The sequence below is a fragment of the Dipodomys spectabilis genome, unplaced genomic scaffold, assembly GCF_019054845.1.
Source record: "Dipodomys spectabilis isolate Male_0828 unplaced genomic scaffold, ASM1905484v1 ptg000084l, whole genome shotgun sequence".
NCBI classification, from domain to species: domain Eukaryota; kingdom Metazoa; phylum Chordata; class Mammalia; order Rodentia; family Heteromyidae; genus Dipodomys; species Dipodomys spectabilis.
In genome coordinates, this window is record NW_024870761.1 from 4,496,568 (window position 1) to 4,504,412 (window position 7,845).

Below are 7,845 nucleotides of genomic sequence, written 5' to 3' on the forward strand. Positions count from 1 at the left end.
CCTTCCCTTCACACCTCCCCACCTCCCTTCTTCACCCATCCTCTGATAGAGTGTTTTGTATATCTCATTGTTACAATCGGTTAACCAGTATCCTTTCCTTATATCTTAAATGAACAAATGCTGGCTTGATTTATGCTGATTGTATTTGTGTAGGCACACCAAAAATCATAGGCCAAGTCCAAGTGCACATAAATGAAATGCCATCTTTTTTTTATCAGTTGGTATAATTGTGTTCTACACATTTATTGACAGGTTACAAATAATTTTCAAACTTTAAAACATTAAAAGTACTTTCTTTTTTTCTTATTTTCTTGGCCAGGAAATCAGCAAGACCTCAGTCAGCATTTCTCATATAGGAATTATCACATGGGTTAGTTAAATGTATATGTAGAGTCCAGTTTCCTGAGGACTATCTCATCTTCCTAGGAATTCATGCTGGCTGTTGGAAAAAGAGTAAGGATGCCATTTAAAGCCTTATAACTTTACTCTTTACCAGGGCATTGTCCTGCTACTTTGGTTGTTGAGCGTGTCTACAAGAGTTTGCATTCCATGAGGAGCAGGGAGACACCATATGACTTATACTTACTGAGATTTCCAAGTGACTTGCTATCACTTGTACTGCATTTTGTAAGTCAAATCTCTCTAAAACTACCAGTTTTAAGAGATAAGAGGAGTGGTAAAATAACTCTAAGAGACAAATACATCTTCAACATATATTGTTCCAAATATTCCATTTAAGGCATATTCAACAACTGGTGAAACTTGTGTTGGCTGTAATTATGTGTCTTTGTCTATGTGTGCATGTATACATGTATATATGTATTTATGTGAATAGTAACATACATGTGTATATTATGCTTATATCATCATTTATTCCTTGCTAACAAATAAAGTAAGGAATCCCTAAAGATTTAACAGAAACTGTGTAGTTAAAGTCTTAACTCTTCACTCTGCTTCTTTACACAAAGTCTTTGCAAATTCTCATTAATAAAGTTTCCATAAACTCTGAAATGTACATACTTAGCATTTAATGTCTGCTACCATAAATCTTAAATACTTTATAGAAAAGTTTTACACCTGCCTAACAGTCCTATTTTTGGCATATATAAGTAAAATCCCAAAATTAACCATATTTAAAACATTAAAACTTTAAAAATCCTTAACACTTCCTGCAATGTTCATTTTGACAGGTGCCTTTTATAGAATAATTGAATTCCTCCTCTTACACATCTCTTGAACTACAAATATCTGGAATTATTTTGTTTTTGGCATGTCTATCTTGATCTTATTCTTAAAGGTGTGCTTATGTAAGACATACATGATTCTAAAATTTCACAACAATTCTTTTGAACTTAATTTTTATTGAAATGTGTAGTTTAATAAAATCAATAAAAATTATACTTTATATATAAAAATGTTCTGTGTTAAATTTAGCATCACATACTCTAACATTGGAACGATACAGAGAAGATTAGAATGCCCCCTGCACAAGGATGACATGCAAATTTGTGGAGCGTTCCATATTTTTACAACAACAGATGCTGAAAGGTATGTGGCCACAAGGGAACCGTACTGCACTCTTAGTGGGAGTGTAAACTTGTTCAACTACTTTGAAAAGCAGTACGGAGGTTCCTCAAAAGATTCCACATAAAAGTCCCCTATGATATAGTAATCCCACTTTTGGGGATTTACCCAAATGATCATAAACAAGATCATATTAAAACTACCAGCACAACTATGGTTATTGCAACATTATTTACGATAGCTAAGATATGGAACCAACCCAGATGCCCCCATTAGATGAATGGATCAAGAAAATGTGGTATATATACACAATGGAATTCTATGCCTCCATCAGAAAGAATGACATCGCCCAATTTGTTAGGAAATGGAAAGACTTGGAAAAAAATTTATTGAGTGATGTAAGCCAAGTCCAAAGAAACATAGGTCCCATGATTTCCCTTATTTTCAATAATGAATGTATGTCTGGGATAAGCAGAAAAGTTCAAAAGATATGTGCATATAATCAGATAAGATGATATTAAAGAAATTGAACCCCAAGATAGGGACACAAGTGTTTGTCTGTTTCTTGCTATTGTTTCTAACGTACTTATAAGGTGCAATGTCATTTTTTTGTTTCTTTGTATGTTTCTCCCCACGCTATACCCCCTGTTTTCTCTGTATTTGAAGTTGGTGCACTTACATCTTGTATGTATGCTTCTCTAATTTGGGGAGGGGAAGGGAAAAAATTCGACAATAGGGATACAGGTTGACCCATTGTAACAATGAGATGCACAAGACACTATGTTGAAAAATGACCTTTACAATTTAGGCGGAGGCAGGAAAGGGGAGGGTAGTGTACTTGTGTGGGTGGGAGGGAGGGATGGTAGGGGAAATATAAAGGAGGAGGTAACATTGCTTGTTAGGAAATGTACTAGTTTCCTTATTCATGTAAATGTGACCCTCTGCACAGTATTATTCCAATAAAAAACATATAAACATTTTTGAGATGGAAGAGTTTATTTCCTCTATTTTACTCATATAATATCGTTAACAAAGAAATTAATGTAGAACACTGATAGGAAGGTAATTTGAATAAATGTGTGTGAGAGAGAGTGCAGCAGCTCGAAAGCAAACACGCATGTGCATGCGAACATGCCATGCATGTATATTGGCGTGCTCAGTTTAAAATCAAGGCTTCAAGGTCTTGCTAGGCCTTTCCTATCTAGATTGGTGAGCTACTACATAAGCTACATCTCAATTCCTGGCTCTTTGCTAGTTCATTAAACATTTTGAAAAATCATTTCATGAAGTTTTTATTTTTGGCCCTGATTGGCTCCCAAGTGTTATCCATATATCTCAGTCTCCTGAGCAAACATTCAGAGTAGATAGGTCTGACCAGCCAGCACAAGTCTTTTAGAATAATTTTAAAAATAAAAGAAAATTTACTTCATGGGGCCTGTTTTATCATCTCCTAATTTGAAAGCCTTTTGGAGTAAGTATATGTCAATTTAATTTATTTGGGGACTGTTAAAAAATAGTAAGTGATGATATTTAAAAGTTTTAGTACTTTTTAAAAAAGAAACTGGAACTGTGAAAAAGAAGAAATTTGGCTGTCTTCGGACCTCAATTTGTAAGCTCAGATCTGTGCATGATAATCCAATGTCACAAACACAGTCTGTGTTGAAGACAAAATGTGACAGTAAACAACCACCATGGGCAATATTTGCTATGCTATTATTTCTTGAACAATATGAATATTGAATTGAGAGTGTAAGAGAATGGAGAGATTTACCCACCTTTTTTGTATTGCTGAAAGATTTTGGAAACTTTGACTCATTTCCTTCCTCACTGTGTGTGTCTTTGGGCCATGCACTTACTGTCTTTAACTACAATTTTTCCCAACAATACAATGGTAATAACATTAGCATTATAACAGATGTTATCTTAAGAATTAAGAGAATAAAACTTGTGAAACACTTAACATAAGCCTATGAATGAGCTTTGAGTTTAGCCAGCATTCTGTTTAAAATAATAAATAGAATCTGATAAGTAGTACAGAAACCATTACATGTATTATGAGCAACCAGAAGTAATATCTATCTACCATGCTCTGCTTCCAAGGAAGCCAAGTGGATAACTTCTCATGCTGTACATCAAACTGGTTATTTTTTGTCGTGATAGTGTAAAAATATCAGGGACAGAACGATGAAGGAATGTTGTAGACTGAGGTGAAATCCATATGAAAATGTGCAAAACAGATAAAAGATAAAAGTATCTGAGCAGTATATTGTGTTTTACATCATTTAAGTTACATCACAAAGATAAGGAAGACCTGGAAGAATAAATTGTCTTTTTGATATTCTGTCATAGGTCCTTAGAAGGTTGAACACTTTCCTCATTCTTGTAGAGGTATCATCAGATGAAGGGGAATATATTTTTTGTTTGCTTCCTTCCATTTAGTCTTCACTTCGAAATCTGTAGTAGATGAGACCGAAAGAAACCAAGTGAAATTAGTCATGCAGGCTTTGGAAAGAACAATCAAAATAAAATAAATAAAATATATATAGCCTTGTAAAAGTTCTAACTAAATTGAATTATGTAGTCTCAACCGTTAACAGAAAATGATTTAAACAATATCATGCTATTAAAAAGTTTTAAATGTTAGGAGCTGCTTAAATTTTTCCTTTCTACTACCTTGAGTTAATTATTGATTTTCTATAGAGAGATTAAAGATGAAATTAACAAGAAACTTGATTAAAAATGGACAAAAGTTCTAAATAGACATGTTTTCCAAAAAGCCGTGAAAATCGCCGGTGGATTTACAAATTTGTATTTAATCTAACTTCTATGCTAGCTTAATGCTTTGTGAGCAGAAGTCATTAGAGAAATGCAATTCAAAATTACTATGTTACTACTTCTTAACTATTATAACTCATCAAAAATATCCAAGGAACCAGGTGTGGTGGTAAATGTTCGTAATTCCAAGTGATTGGAGGTTGGAGTCTAAGGCCAGTCTTGGGTACTGCACACAGTAAAAACCTGCCCTTTAAAAAGCTCAAAAGGTAATAATGTTGGCTGTCGACACTGTGGAGAAAGGGAAATTCTCTACACTCTTGGTCAAAATACAGGTTAGTGTTCTCGTTGTAGAAAGTAGTATGCAGTTTTCTAAAGAAACCCAAAGTTGAAATATCATCTGACCCACCAATCGTGTGATTATTTCTCTCTGGTTAACTCATAAATATATCTGTAGTTCATTGTTATTCACATTATTCGCAACAACAGCCAAGATATAATTAGACGTCCAGTGTTCAACTACAAACTAATAAAGCAACTGTGGTTCATGCACAAATATTTTTTTCTGTTGATTCCAAAGTAATTTTTTTATTATTTTCCTGTTTCCATGTGATTAACCTCCAAATTAGAAATCCAGATATATGATTTAATTTAATCAAAACTATTTATTGAGTATAAGGACCTTGTACTCTCTACATTCTTCACACTAAGATCACAAAATATGATGAGTCTGAAATAGTCTCTTTTTGACCTATGTTAATATTCTTTACAATGTGAGTGAAATGTTTAAAAAGTATTATTTGTTTTAGCTTAATTGCTCTGAAGAGACTATAAATGATATTATCAAAGCTTAAAAATGATTTGATTTAAAATTTAGAATTCAGGAAATGGTTTTGACCACTCTGGTAACTGGAGCCTTCACTACAACCTCATGAGACAATTTATATTGATGAAGCAAAAATCTGAGGTAAGACATTTATGAATAAAAAAATCATGTCATTCTGAATATGTAGAGCTACATATAAAACATAGAAAATTTAGCTTTTAAATATCTGAATATGCTTGTACATTTAATTGCAGGGTAAGTACTAGTTATGAAAGGAGATAAAATTGCACTTATTTTGAAATGTAAACCTAAGTATTTATTTGAATAAAAGACAATGTTTAAAATATCACTCATTCAAGAAACACGATGTATAGTTAGTTGTTTTTCATGCCAATTATGTTCTCTAAACTTACTACAAATACTAGATTAGTAAACCTAATTCATTGCTTTGTAGGGAAATAGCAATTCCGTTTCCTAAAACTTATGACAATAACTTTTTCTCAAATAATTGCTAAGTAACTGTTTTATATGTTTTTGTCATGGAATCTTATTCGATAAATTTTTATTCATTAAGTTAAATAAGTGGCCAACAATATAAATTATGCATGGACAAAGTTTATCTAACACGAGTTTTTTTTTTTTCAGAAGACAGATCATGGCTCTCTTAAATAACACTAGAAGGCAGTGTGTTCGTTATTAAGTTTTAGTTATTTTGATAATGGATATTAATTGTCAGAAGAGACAATTCCAAAATATAATTAACATATTCGATTATATTCCCTCTATTTCCTTCCATTACTCATTCCTCCAAAGATCTTCTGTTTTTCACATAAAATTACATCTTTATATATGGGCATATAAACTAATTTGGAAGATTTAAGCTAAACTGCAAGTTAATTCAAGATGTGCAGTGAATTAATAGGATGAATAAAAACCTGAATATTTTTTGTTAACTTTTGAATTGAGCTATCATTATTATTATGGTGAGGGTTAGGATCCCAGACAGAATTAGAATTAGGATTAGAGAAATAGAAAATTTAGGTTCATCACAGGATGACCCATTGCCACAATAATACTCACAAGACAATATGTTGAAAATGAAGTTTACACCTTGGAGAGGGAGGAATAAGGGAAGTGGAGAAGGATGGGATAGTGGGAGAACAAGAAAGAAGTGGATAACAATGCTCAACAAGAAACGTACTCCTTACCTTACACATGTAACTAGTCCTTCTTTAAAGCATCTTTTCAACAAAACAAATTTTCCAAAAATAATGAAAAATAAAACCTGACAGGAAATAGAAAAACACTTAAAAATTTATGTTCAAAATGCAAGTAAAATTTAGACCTACACACTGAGCAAGTGTTAGGATAAATATGAAAAAAGTGGCTTGTTATTAACATGATGGTTCGGTTATATGTATGCTTAGGATTAGGCAAGGTGTGCCAGTTAGAGCAGGGTTAGGATTAGAAAAACATGTAAGACATTGTATAAAACTGCCACATATTTTAAGAAGAATAAATAGCAAGAATGAATGAAAACCAGTCTGTGTTACTTTAAACATTCAGAAATAATTTGGTTTAAAGTGTGAGATACTTTTTTGTTCCGGTTAGGGTTAGGGAAGGATAAGCTTTAAGGTAAATTTTAGTTTTCCAATAAGAAGTAGAAGCCAAAAAAATGTGCGATTGAATAGACTCTAGACAATTTTCCTTACATTAACCATTTGGTGTTAAATCAGAATGTGATTTGGATTAGGTTTCTGGTTAACCGGGTTTGAGGATAGAGTAAAGAAATGGGTTAAACTAGTGGCTTGCGCCTATTATCCTAGCTACTCAGGAAGCTGTTTTCTGAGGATCGAAGTTCAAAGGTAGCCCAGGCAGGAAAGTCCATGAGACTTTTATCTCAAATTAACCACCATAAAACACAAAAGCGGTGCTGTGGCTCAATTGGTTAAATGCACAACTTGAGCTAAAGAACTCAGGGATCATGCCCTGGCCCAGAGTACAAGCCCCACGACTGACAAAAGAAAAAAAAAGAAACGTTAAGTATTAAGTAAAGCTGAACCTTTTTTTTTAGGTTCTAGGAATTCAGGAAAAGCTGGGACAATGGAAGTACAATGTATTTCATAATATCAGGATTTGAGATCAATGGGTATAATGATTCCTGTTATGGAACAAAATACAGTCAGAGTTAAGAGTGAAAAAGTCTATAGAGTTTACAGAAAACCTGCAATTTATTTCAAAAATTACCAGTGGAATTTCAGTTAGGATTGCACAAAACGAGAATTTTTCATAAATTTAAGAACTGGGATATGATTAGTGTCAAGGTTATGGTTAGGATTCAAGCCATTGCTAGGCTTAGAGTGAAGGAGAAAAAAAATGAGGGTCAAATTGAAGGTAAATTTTAATATAAGCCTGATAAGAATTAGAATGAATGTAAACTAGAGTATTGCTATTAATATTAGAATCTACTTACAATTAGGCTGATTGTTATTCTCAATGTTCCAGTTAAGAAAGATTAAGTTTAGGGTTAGAAAATGACTAAGATATTGGAAAAAATGAAACCTATATTTGGAAGGATGAGTGAAAACTAGTGTACTTGTTTTAGTGTTAGTATTGTCATATAATTTGGATTGAGATTAGGGTCACTATTTTCTTCTGATTATAAATACTGTTATGAATAAGAAAGCTTTTAGTATAAAATTGTGTTCACTAACAAGTAGAAG

At 32.7% G+C, this 7,845-nt stretch overlaps 1 non-coding gene across 1 annotated transcript; it reads left to right on the forward strand.

Annotated features, from left to right (window-relative positions):
- The first annotated feature begins 1,421 nt into the window (after nt 1-1,421).
- Nucleotides 1,422-1,528, forward strand: LOC122111017. Its single transcript, XR_006147969.1, has one exon. It is a non-coding gene; the product is annotated as a U6 spliceosomal RNA (small nuclear RNA).
- The last annotated feature ends 6,317 nt before the right edge of the window (nt 1,529-7,845 follow it).